The sequence below is a fragment of the Eulemur rufifrons genome, chromosome 18 (assembly GCF_041146395.1).
Source record: "Eulemur rufifrons isolate Redbay chromosome 18, OSU_ERuf_1, whole genome shotgun sequence".
NCBI lineage: Eukaryota > Metazoa > Chordata > Mammalia > Primates > Lemuridae > Eulemur > Eulemur rufifrons.
The window spans coordinates 46657473-46671049 of record NC_091000.1 but is presented as its reverse complement, the minus strand read 5'-3'; the positions used below and the strand labels follow the sequence as shown (position 1 = coordinate 46671049).

The 13577-nt window shown below is 35.8% G+C and overlaps 2 non-coding genes across 2 annotated transcripts; one reads left to right on the top strand and one right to left on the bottom strand.

Annotated features, from left to right (window-relative positions):
• Positions 1-969: 969 nt before the first annotated feature.
• Positions 970-1076, top strand: LOC138399189 (U6 spliceosomal RNA). The gene has a single exon (XR_011236089.1). It is a non-coding gene; the product is annotated as a U6 spliceosomal RNA (small nuclear RNA).
• Positions 1077-9605: 8529 nt separating this feature from the next.
• Positions 9606-9677, bottom strand: TRNAA-AGC (transfer RNA alanine (anticodon AGC)). Its single transcript has one exon. It is a non-coding gene; the product is annotated as a tRNA-Ala (tRNA).
• Positions 9678-13577: the final 3900 nt, after the last annotated feature.

The following is a 13577-nucleotide window of genomic DNA, read 5'->3' as shown; positions in this document are numbered from 1 at the left end:
GGAAAGCACCCCCCAAAATCATGACAGACCAAGAATCATGGCGTTTCTGATTTCTAAATAGTTGAATTGTTTATGATCAGGATGGCATAAATTTCAGTCCCCCAAATACAATTAAGTTGTTTCCTAAGTTTTTCCCCACACTTAACAAAATGAACTTATTTTAAAAGTGAGAGGTTCATATCCCTAAAGAGCCGAACAAAAAATTGAGTTCAAAGATAGAATAAAGGCCGGGCAAGGTGGCTTACACCTGTAATCCTAGCTCTTTGGGAGGCCGAGGTGGGAGGATCGCTTCAGCTCAGGAGTTCAAGACCAGCCTGAGAAAGAGCGAGACTCCATCTCTACTAAAAATAGAAAGAAATTAGCTGGACAACTAAAATTATATATATAAAAAAAATTAGTGGGTCATGGTGGCGCATGCCTATAGTCCCAGCTACTCGGGAGGCTGAGGCAGAAGGATTGCTTGAGCCCAGGAGTTTGAGGTTGCTGTGAGCTAGGCTGATGCCATGAAACTCTAGCCTGGGCAACAGAGTGAGACTCTGTCTCAAAAAACAAAACAAAACAAAAAACAACCGTGTTGTTTTAAGCCACTGAGGTTTTAGATTTGTTACTGAAAAATTACATCCTGACAAAAACATTATTAAAGCAACCATTAAAGCTTTTGCATTGTTTTTAAAATCCAGTAGAACAATTATGATCATTTGTAAATTCTACCAGGAAAATGAGTCTGAAATGAATTATCTTAATACTATGTAGATAAATCAAGCTGTTACATGTTTTAAACACAGCTTATTTGAAATATTTTATTTGGTGGATACAAATTTTAAACTATATTATTTTTACTTTAACTATTAATTTTTAAGTTTTTAAATTGTCTGAATAATGTTTCAGAGGATTTGTAACAATTAAAAGCAAAATTAATTAATATCCACGAAAGGAAAGAATAATTGCATCTTTAAGAATTGAAAAATAGTGCTCGTTTCAGCAGCACATATACTAAAATCGGAATGATACAGAGAAGATTAGCATGGCCCTTGCTCAAGGATGACACACAAATTCGTGAAGCATTACATATTTTTAAAATTTTATAGTTTAAAAATATCAAAAATAAAAGAAAAAAATTTAAAAAAGAATTGGAAAATAAACAACATATTATTTTAAAGTTAGTGGCTTAGTGAAAAATGGCCTCTCGCATAGGGTATCTGTGAAGATATATTTGCTTTGATTATTTTTGTTTGTTTCTCCTTGCTGGTAAACACTAGCTTGCTTATAAATTTTCATTATACTTTGTGGGAGAATCTTATAATTCTGATTTTATTTTTCCTTGATTTAAAGTGGGTTTCTTTATAGTAAGAGAAATAACAATTAGATCTATAGTGGGTTTATCATTGGTGGCACTAGAAACTAAAAACAAAAACAAACAAATAATGAAAAAACATGATTACAGTGCTGAGAAAAGGTAGTTTTGAGGTTAAAATTCTATATTTAGCCAAATAATAGGGATTACAAAAAGACCTTTAAATATGTGCCAGTAACTAAGATCCTTGTTTAAATACATGTGAAACAATAGGAAATTTATAGTTAAATCTTTAGAAAAGCATTTAACTATAAAAATAATACATATTTGGATGACAAAGAAACAAGGTGGAACTAAAATGTTAGCAATAATATCATGGAATTTGTAGGCAATATTTGTAATAATACATTTATAAAGTCCTTGTGTTGTTTAAAAAGAGAATCAAAATATTGCTCATGTTCAGTAGATTTGATACTTCTGTTGTGAATCAGAACTGGGAAGTCTCCAACATTCAATGTGGCTAATGAAAAGCCCAAGGAATAACTCAATGTTCATATTAATATTCAGTTGGTAGGGCAGGATAAAACTGTAGTACAATTTAAAACTAAGGGGCATTTATCACTTAGTAAATTAATGAAGCATAATGTAAGTTAAGTACAGAATTTGACCATCAATGGAAAATTGGACAAAGCATATAAAGACTCAATTTCCAGTGAGGAAACAAAGAAGGCCGGAAAAAAAAAAAAAAAAACAAACATGAAATGTGTTAAACCTCACTAGTCATTAGAGAAATGCAAATGTGAAGAATACTTTTATCTTCATCATATTGGCAAAATTTTAAAAGTGCAATAATGCCAAGTGTAGGTAAATTAATGGTGGGAGATGGAAATTATCATAGATTGTTGATAAAAATATAAACTGGTACAAGCAGTATGGAGAGCAATTTGGCAATATGTAGAAAAGCAGAAGATGTCCTTACTTTATAATTTGGCAATTTCACTTCTTGATGTATGGCTTAGCAAATTCTTGCAAATTTGTCCAAGGAGACATACACAATGATTTTTTTTTTGCAGTATTGCTTATAAAGAAAATATTGGAAATAAAATTATAAGTTCTCCAATAGACTAACTGTACAACAGTTAAAATATATGAGACATATCTTTTTCTATCATAAACAATTTGTTAAACACATCATATTGAATAAAAAGAACATTGTAATAAGTACTGTTATAATACAATACAAAAAAGAACATTGTAATAAGTATTACAATGTGACAGGTAAATACTGTAAAATTTTTATAGGCAACACCCATATGCAGTAAAAGATTAAAACATAGACTGGAAGGATATGCATGGACTTTAGGATAGCTGTTAATTTCATGGAGAAAGGAAGGGGAATGGAAGGTGAGGGGTGATACTTCAACCACACCTCTAAATTATTTCCTTAGAAAAAGAAAGATCTGGATAATGGGTACATGATGTCTATTACAATATTCTCTGTATTGATGCTGAGAATATTGCATAATTAATTTAATTTAAATAAAATAAAACATATTTGCATAAAATTCCACAATTAGAAGAACAATAGAGAAGTAAAACTCAAGGCCAGTGTACTTGCAAAACCCCACGTATTAATTAGCCTGCTTGCTTTATATGTAGTAGAGCCTCTTCTCTCAGCCAAATATTGCCAGAATTTCTATACTTTTAAAGCCATGAATTAATGCCTGGAGAAAATAACAAAGGGCAGAAAAATAGTCCTTGCCATTAAGTAGCTAAATGCTAATTGGCAAAAGCAAAATGTATCTGTGAGTAATGACACTGTAGCTTTACCTAGAGCATGTGTGGAAATGAGCTTTCCCTACAACACAGTGACACAGGTAAAGGCAAATCGTCTAGCATTTCATGTCAAACATACCAGAAAGATAATAAAAGTAAAATGGAAAAAAATAAAGACAGTAACTTTGCCACAGTGATCTAAATTTTCCTCATTTTTCAAGAGAACCATTGCAAATAACTTAGAATTTACCCTAAAAGAAAACTTTGGGGGGAAAATAGGACCATTTAAGGTTTAAGCAAAGGAAGTTCTCTCTGAACAAATTAGCTCTCTTCAGTATAACGTTTTTCTGGTCTATTTAGTTTACTTTAATATTTAATTTTTATTGGCGAATAACTTATTTGAGATACCAAAAAAATGAAGAAAGCAGAAAGTGAAATATATCAAATAAATTGATTTTCATTTTTTTTTTATCTTTCTTTGGAGAAATGCCCATTCAAGTTTTTTTTCCCCATTTTTAAATTGAGTCATTTGCCTTTTTATTGTTGGATTATAAGAGTTCTTTATATATTCTGGATACAAGTTTCTTATCAGATATATGATTTGGAAATATTTTCTTCCATTTCTCATTTTTGTGGGTTGTCTTTTCACCTTCTTGATGAGGTCCTTTGAAGAACAAAAGTTTTTTAAGTTTGAGGAGATCCAATTTATTTTTTTCTTTTGTTGCTTGTGCTTTTGATGTCATATCAAAAAACCATTGCCTAATCCAAAGTCACAATAATTTACTCCTGTGGTACTCCTGGGCTCAAGTAATCCTACTGCCTCAGTCTCTCGAGTAGCTGGGACTACAGGCATGCGCCACCATGCCCGGCTAATTTTTTCTATATATTTTTAGCTGTCTGTTAATTTCTTTTTTTTTTCTTTTTCTTTCTTTTTTTTTTTTTAGTAGAGACGGGGTCTTGTTCTTGCTTAGGATGGTCTTGAACTCCTGAGCTCAAACAATCCTCCTGCCTCAGCCTCCCAGAGTGCTAGGATTACAGACAGGAGCCACCGCACCCGGCCTCACTTTTATAGTTTTAATTCTTGCATATATATCCACTTTTAGTTAGTCTTTGTGTCTGATATGAGGTAGAAGGTCCAGATTCATTCTTTTGCATATGGATATCTAGTGTTTAGATACCCTTAAAAAAAAAAAACCAACTATTCTTTCCCCCATTTAATTGCTTTAGCACCCCTGTTGAAATCAATTGACCACAAATGTAAGAGTATATCTAGCACATTTGTTACTTTGCTCATTACTAGAAAGTTAATCTTTTTGTTGCTATTTTAAATGAATAGACACTGTATAGCTGCTATTCCAACCCCTATATCCAGCTCTCTTGTCCTTTGACCACTTCATACTACATGAACTTAAAAAGTCAGATATCTATTTTTTTAGCCTCCCTTACATCAAGAGATGGTCACGTGCCTTAGTTTTGGCCCATAAGATATAAATGGAAGTCTACTGAGGGATTTGGGCATGAGCTTTTCTTTCCTGGTAAATATTATATATATATGTGTATGTATGTGTGTGTATATATATATACTAGTGTATGTATATATATAACTAGTGTTAATTCCTCTCCTATTCTTTTTTACCTTGAATGCAGAAATGATTCCCAGAGATTCCCCACCCATCTTGTGGTTGTGACGAAAAGGCCAAGGATTTTCAAGAGATTCACTGATGGCATCTCATGGCATTAAGCACCTGGAACAACATAGTAATAAATATTTTCCCAGTTTACGTTTGTATCCTGACTTCTAATGTTCTTTTTGACATTAGAATTCTGAATTTTCTCAATTCATTCTGAATTTTTTTTTATATTGTCACATTTATAGTGTCACACACACCTATTTCTAGACTTTGTTCCCTGCACGAAAAATAAATCACTCTTAGTTTGGTTTTCTATTACCTTTAGCTGATTGCTTTCCTAACTGAAACAGGGTTCTTTCCTTCAAATATATATTCTATTATTTTTAAAACATAAAGGTAATAGATTTCTGGAAATTAATTACTCATCTACTCTTCTGAATTCTTTTGTCGTTTGTAATAGTAGTTCGTTGATTCTCTATTGTTTCTTATTAAACAGTATATTATGACAATTTTCAAAAAAAAGAAATCATGTAATGAACTACATTTGCCCATCATCAACAGTTCAAGATTTGCCATTCTTTTTTCATTTGTCTTTAAACTTGTTTTCCTGGAGTATTTGAAAGCAAACTTCAGATGTATTTTTTTAACCATAAATTAGAATTCTATTGTATCTTGAATTATTTATACTTCTTTTGAATTATCAAATCACAAAATATGATAAAGTATTCTTTCACCTTCTATATGTTTTTAGCTTTTACCACAAATATATTTTTACTTAAGGAATGGTTTTGTGCTTAGAGAACCACGAATATATTTTGAAAGTGTTCTATTCCTTCTTAAAGCAATCTTTCTTTCTTCATAAATGTGGAAATCATTGCTTCCCTTAAAGAACTGGCAATCTTTTGAAAGATAAAATTTTTCATAAGAGGATTGTAGTATCTAAAGACAAAGTGTGATGCTTAGTTTTATGTATCAACTCAACTAGGGTATGGTGCCCAGTTGTTTTGTCAAACATCAGTCTAGATGTTGCTGTGAAGGTATTTTTTAGATGTGATTAACATTTAAATCAGTAGGCTTTGAGTAAAGTAGATTATGCTTCATAATGCAAGTGGGCCTTATCCTATTAATTGAAAACCTTAAGAGAAAAGTCAGAAAGAAATTCTGCCTCCAGATTGACTTTGGACTCTAGGCTGCAGCACCATCTCTTGCTGGAATTTCCAGCCTGCTCTGTGGATTTCAGACTTGCCAGCCCCAACAATTCCTTAAAATCTCTCTTTGTCTTTTCTCTTTATATATATCTCTCTCTCTAATACACACACAGATACACACTCTCACGCATATACACACACATCCTATTGGTTCTGTTTTTCTGGAGAACCCTAACTAATACACAAAGTAAGAAAGCACTCAATGTGTAAGAGAAAAGCATCTGCTACAACTTTCAAGAGAAGATCAGCAAGAGCTGAGGGATCAAGAGAACTCCTAGGCCCCTAAATCCAATCCAATTCTCAGTGCCATTCTTTCCCTATCAGTTCCCTAAATGTCACATAAGAGACCTGGAGAAGTTAGAAATTTCACTGATTTAATAGTTCAGCTATCCACCAATTAAAGCTATATATTCTTTATATGCTCCTCAAGAAAAAAGCATTACTTTATTGTGGTCACAGAAAGCCTGAGGCTTTCATTTATGCCTTGAGCAAATAATCAAGACATTTACAGTCTTTTTTCTTTAATATTTTCAGTGCAAAATATATTAATGTAACTGTCTTCCCCTTCCCACCCACAATTTCTCTCTTAGGACCTTCATATTATTTCAGGCTAGGGCAAATCAGTCCCCAAAGATTGCCTTTGAGTGGGCCTTTCGTTCCAAGTGACCACAGGTGATAACTTATTTCATGTTTTAGAGACTCTTGCCAAGCACTGTCTGATTTCCTTTCTTGAATGTTTACATTCTCATAGATTTTCCATATTTTCCTGAGGTCCTGTTTTCTGTAACGCACTCTGGTTATAAGTGTCTTTGTGAGAAGTGCTCCAGTCAATTTCTTTCCCCTGATCTAGTTTGTCCTCTCTTTGTACTTGAAGGCCCAATATAGACAAGAAATAAAAGATATTTGCTTTTTTTCCCTATCTGCATACCAGGGCATATTTTATTTCAAATTACTGAGAGGCCATTGGTCACAACCTAAGGATTCCCTATTTTACAATGTAGGTCTGCTGTATCTCATTTTTCCTTGAAATGAAAAGAATAAACTATAATCTTCACTAAGCGATCTTGATTCACATTTAACTTTTTCTAGCCACAAGACTTTGCAGAAACTACTAAATGGAGTCCAATTCGGGTAGGCTCAGAGGAGCTTCATTGCTGGTAAGTCAAATGAGTCTTAGCCTTTCTCTTCAATGCTAAGGAATAAGGATCAGCAAATAGAATTTTCCCTAGGTTTCAGTTCTCTGCTCTTTTCTAGGCTCTCAGAAAATAGCCCCTTTTATTTCTACCTTTTGCTCCTCTTAATATTCTTTGGGCAGAAAAACTACAGAAAATGAGTTCTGATTTTACGTAATTAAAATAGCCATATCTTAAAATATTGTTAAAAACATTCTTATATCTTTTCTCTCCTAGAAGGCCCTGAATTATTAAGTAATCCACTTTCTTCCCAGCAATTAGCTTCGCAAATTAGGGAGTGACAACTCTGATTACATAGTCTTGGGACAATTGTGATAGAACAAAACACAAAATAGAAGCTTCTCTCTACTTGACAGAACTGTTTGTGGAGAAGTTAAGTTACATCCCATTGATCACCTCCATCTGCCTTTGACTTTTAAAAAGTCTGGGGACCGACCACGTGTCTATGACTGTGTCTCTACACTACCAGCGGTGTCTCTAGACAAGCTCCGCCTGACTGAGAAAGAAATAAACCTTCAGACGTACCTCCTGAATGCCTTATCTCACCTTCGTGGATATTTGGAGATAATTTAAACGGAGACTTTCTAGGCCAGTGGTTCTCAACCTTGTCTGCATATTCAAATCACCTGGGGAGCTCTTAAAAATGCCAGTGCCCAGACTACACTCTAGAGAAGTTAAACTGGAATCTCTCAGAGTGAGATCCGGGCATCAGAAAATTTTAGAGCTTTCCAGGTAATTCCAATGCTTTAGCTGTAAAGAAATCTGGGAGCTCAGGGAATTATATTAATGTCTCTTTCCTCATCCCTCCCATCACCCAGTGCACACTTCATCTGCTAGATGAAATAAATTAGCTAGGACACCATTCTTGAACTGTGATTAATTTTCAAGGAGAGTTTTTTCATACGTTGTGGAATAGAGAAATCTCAAAAAACAATCCTTGATCAAGTTGAACATAATCTCGTGATGGTCTTGAAGTGACCAAGAAAGAAGGCAAGGCAGAGAATGCAAAGGAAGTAAGGAATAATTACAATTCAAAACTGGTTTCTAGGTAGAACTCCTGGTATGTCACAAGTGCTAGCCTTGGCTGTGGGTAATAAAGCACATTAAAAATATGAGGAACAAGCGAGGAAAAGGTCTGGGGACTACCTTTTCATTGACCATTCAGGTGGTAGATGCTGTGGCTACTATTTTTTATTTAGCTCATAGTACTCTATTATCATCAAAATTACACTGTGGTAGGCCTGTAATAAATATTAGCAAGACCAATTGCTCAATAGTTGACAGCACAGTATGATTTAACATGAAGCTAATAGAATATAAGCTTCAGGGCACCACACAGGCCCATTCTAAGACCTATACATTAATTTTGTGTTTTTTCTCATCCAGGCAGCACAAGCACTGGGAATCCACAGTTAGCTGACAGACCAAAGCATTAGAGTCTGCCATAAAGGATGGTAGTCATTACTATTTTTAAAGAACTTGGTACATTCTCCTTGGTCATGTCTGCCAGCTCTTAAACACAGCCAGGCAGGGGCTGTCTATGACTGGCGTTGCTGGAGGCTTGGCTGAGATAAAAGACAAAATCATAGAAAAACTGTTTTCTGAACTTCCTTTACTTGCTAATATGACAGGGTGTCACAAATTGTAAGTTGAAACTAAAGCATAGAGACACAATAAATGCTGCATTCCAAAAGGGAGTTAGACCTTCCGAAAAATGCACAAAGGAGCTAGCCAAAAAGTCCCTACCCATGTGCACGGTAAAATAGCGCCAGCTTTAGAAAGAGAAGTAGGTTTTTGTTTTTTTTTTTTTTTTTTGAGGGAAAATTGAAGTGAATAGTTTTAGAATCAGCGAGGCAAATTTAGAGATTTCAAGAGAGGTAAGTGTAAAAGAGATCAAGTCCACACAACAGTGCGAACGCTATGAACTCACTGGCAAAATGCAATCACTGAAGGAAAACCACATCTGTGTCGAAATGCTTCTGTTTCACTCCTTTGTGTATGATTTCTGAGACAACTGCCTCATTTGAAGAAGTTAAATTTACCCCATATTTTCAGAGCCCCAGGCCTGGGAAGAGTGCGCTTTCTTTCCAGAGAGTTTCTGGAGAAATCTATCTTTCTCTCATTGAGCATCCAAATGTGCAACCTGAGACAGGAGCTCAGCCTACCACTTCATCCTTCACCCCAAACCCCAGCACCAAAACTAAGTGAAAATATTAATTAGTTCATAAATCTTCTAATTACAGTTTATATGGATAAATGTCAGTATTTTATGGAACAGGGTCCAAAGTCACCGTTGCTTTTCCTCTTGGTGGATAACCATATGTAAACCCTGCTGAGGACAGAGAGGTATACCATTTTAAAAGAGAAAGAGCTGCAAGTATTTACTTCAACCGGAGCAAGCTATTAATACCTGGGGGCAAGGCAATTAATTTTCGGATTCTACAGAAAGGCTTGTGACTGTAACGTAGAAGAAAGACATTTCCAGAGGAGGATGTAAAAGGATTGGAGATGCTGGGGATCGAACCCGGGACCTCATGCATGCTAAGCATGCGCTCTACCACTGAGCTACATCCCCGCTACAACAAAAGCTGCATTTCTAAACTGTCTTCATAAAATAAAACAGAAATTTACTCCGTTTCCGTTTTTAAGATTTATTAATATATTTGCTCTTTTGTAAACATGTATTAAAATTTTCATCTTCCTTTTTTGTAGGACTCCATCACCAAGGAATTTTCATTAACCTGCATCTTGCAGACATTCGGTAACTAATAAGAACAGACCGAAGTAAGAAATCTCAGGAAGACACATTCTTCCAGGCTCTTCCTTGCTGAGTATTTTTCATTTTTTAAAAAAAGATCCTTGGGACAAAGGAAGGTTATTTCCAGGAAAGATAGAAAATGCTTTGCAAGGGCCTAATTATAGAAACTACTGAGTTACTCCCAATTCTTGTCCCCATCTCTGCATCCTATTCCCTGACTCCAGAAAACCGCCGTGCACCTTTTCCTAGAAAACAAGGAGCTAGTAGAGAGATTTCTATTACAAAAATAAACTCGTTCCACTCTTGTAGCAACCGGATGGGTTAAAAGGTAAAGACGTCGGATTGCCTCCCGTGGCCTCTTGATCCACATTTATTTAGAGGATACAAATCAAAACCAAAGAATACGAATCCTCAGATCTTGCTCCGATCGAACAAAGAGCCAGGAATGAAGTTAGAAACGAGTTACTTCTGAGACCGAGGCTAAATCTCCGCTTCTGTGGGACTTTATTTTCTGCAGAGGGAGTGGTTCTCTGAATGTCGGACCCCTTTCTCACGGAGGGGCCAAACAGAAGACTTTATCCTTCCCTAAAGGGTTCAGGAAGTCCTCGGGTGCGGTGACCTGTGAGCAAATCTGGAAGGATGGATAGGAACGCCAAGTAGAAATGAGGATAGACTGTGGAGGTGTGGACGTGTTCAGAACCGCTGGAGTTGGGAGAGGGAGCAAGGCAGACAGCAGGCTAGAAAAGTGGCTTGACAGGATGACACCAGCAATTCTCACCCTATTTGGACTTTCAGCCTCCAGAACTAAGAGAAATAAATGTTTGTTGTTTTCTGTATGATTGGTACACACACACACACAAAAAGAAAATGCTTGCTGTTTAAGCCACCCGGACTGTGGTACTCTGTTACAGCATCCTGAACTGACTAAAATATGGGGTCTATTAAAGGAATGCATGTTATTATAAAATGCAGTAATCTAATCCAATACATTAGGGGATTAAAAGAGGAAAAAACATATAATAATCCCAATACTTTCTGAAAAGCTTCCTCATTGCTAATAGAAAAATAGAAGTAATAGTCCTATCTTTTCCAGCTCTGACATTCACATGATTAACCCCTCCAGACCCCAGTATGTACTCGGAAGGCAGGGAGCGTACATATTTTGGTGACCAGAGGTCACAGAAGTGATCTGTATTATGGGAATATAAAAGGAGAAATTGAGTTTGTTTTCTTCTACTTACTGATAAAGAAATGGTATGCAAAATATACAAAGAACTCTTAATACTCAATAATAAGAAAACAAACAGCCCAATTTAAAAACAAACAAAAGACCTGAACTGATACCCAACATAGAAGATACACAGATGGCAAATAAGCACATGAAAAGATGCTCAATATCATTTGTCATTAGGGTCTTGAAAATTAAAACAAGATACAACTACAACCTATTAGAATGTCTGAAATCCAATACATTAACAACACCAAATGCTGATGAGGATGTGAAGCAACAGGAACTCTCATCCATTGCTCTCAACATATAAAACATACTCTTAGCACATGAGCTGAAGACTAATGTCCACGTAAAAACCTGCACACAGATGTTTATCATTACTTTATTCATAATTGCCAAAACTTGGAAGCAACCAAGATGTCCTTCAGTAGGCGAATGGATAAACAAACTATGATACATCCAGACAGTGGACTATTACTCAGTGCTAAAAAGAAATGTGCTACCAAGACACGAAAAGATATGCAAGAAACTAAAATACTACTTCTTGTTTTTTTAAAATACATATCTCTAAGTAAAAGAAACTAATCTGAAAGGGCTACATACTTTATGATTTAAAGCAGTGGTCCCCAACCTTTTTGGCACCAAGGAATGGTTTCATGGAAGATCATTTTTCCATGGACCAGGGTGGTTTTGAGATGATTAAAGCCTATTACATTTACTACATTTGCAGCTGCTCCCCAGCACTAGCATCACTGCCTCAGCTCCACCTCAGATCATCAGGCATTAGATTTTCATAAGGAGCACACAATCTAGATCCTTCCAATGTGCAGTTTATAGTAGGATTTGCACTCCTATGAGAATCTTATGCTGCCACTGATCTGACAGGAAGCAAAGCTCAGGCAGTGATGCCAGTGATGGGGAGCAGCTATAAATATAGATGAAGCTTTGCTCACTCCCACCATTCACCTCTTGCTGTGTGCCCGGTTCCTAACAGGCCACAGACTGGTACTGTTTCACAGCCCAGGGATTGGAGACTGCAGATTAAAGCATATGACATTCTGAAGAAAGGCAAAACTGTGAAGACAGTGAAAAGATTAGTGGTTACCAGGGGTGAGGGTGGGGGATTGATGAATATGTGGAACACAGGATATTCTGCACAACACTCCAATGGTACATGTCATTATACATTTGTCAAAACCCACGGAATGTGTGACACCAAGAAGGAACCCTAACATGAACTATGAACTTTAGTTAATAAGAGTGTATTAATATTGGCTCATCAATTATAACAAATATACCACACTAATACAAGATATTAATAACAGGGGAAATTGGGGAGGGATATGAGGTGGAATGTGAGAGCTTTCTATACTTTCTGCTCAATTTTTTTCCTGTAAATCTAAAACTTCCCCCAAAATAAAATCTATTAATAAAAAAAAAAAAAAAGAGCAGAGACATGAAGCAGTATCTGGAGGGAGATAATCTTTGAAGTTTTGCTTTGCTTTTTTCCTTTGTTTTTTGTTTTTATTTAGCTTTGTTTCATTTTTAGGGCAAAAGGTATGAGAACACATTATTATTCAGGGAGAAATTGATGAGGTAGGAAAGAAAATAAATAATTACAAGAGAAAATCTCTTCAGAACTCAAGACAGAGTAGGATCAAGAACACAAGTGCAACTGTCCAAAGAAGTTAATATACTTTTCCCACAGTAACAGCAGAAAAATAGGTTGTGTCTTTATAGATGTACATAATGGGAAGATGAGGAGCTTTCTACCTGGTTGCTTCTAATTTTTTTTCAGTGATATATGAAGTTAGGGAATCAACTGAGTATAAAAGGTGGAGGGGGCCGGGTGTGGTGGTTCACGCCTGTAATCCTAGCACTCTGGGAGGCTGAGGTGGGTGGATTGTTTGAAGAGGAGGGTGTAGCTCTTGCCTGGCCTCTTTGGTTTTATTCCAAGTGAGTGGAGGAGGAGAAAAGCAACTGGAGGTTAGAGAATGTGTAGTTTGTATCTTAAAAAGCAACATGATTGCTATTTAAGTCATTGCTATTTGGATCCAGATTTAAGTTAATGCAGGAACATTTGCAAAAGTGGTTGAGGACAGTGGGTTGTTAACCTGGAAGCATGAGTTACAAAAGGCAGAGTTGAAATATACAGGAGAGAGAAGTTGCAAGTTTATGTCATTGAAATGGCAGGACAAAGAAGTATGGAGATGAAGGTGTAGGTAGAAATTTAAAGGGTCGTAAAGCTGGAGTGGTGAATTGGGATTGCAGCAATGTGAGACAGTAAGTTTAGCTGATCAAATTTTTTCCAAGTTAATTAAACATTCTCCATGGTCCAAAAGATCCTATTAGAAGTGAAAAATGGGTGGGAAGAAGTGGTTAATTGAGAAATTAAGAGATTGGGAAAGACAGAGCTCTTAGAATTTAGCTTTGTCCTTGAGGTGGATCCAGCTGGATCTCAATCTCTTGGAAAAAGTTAGTGGTAC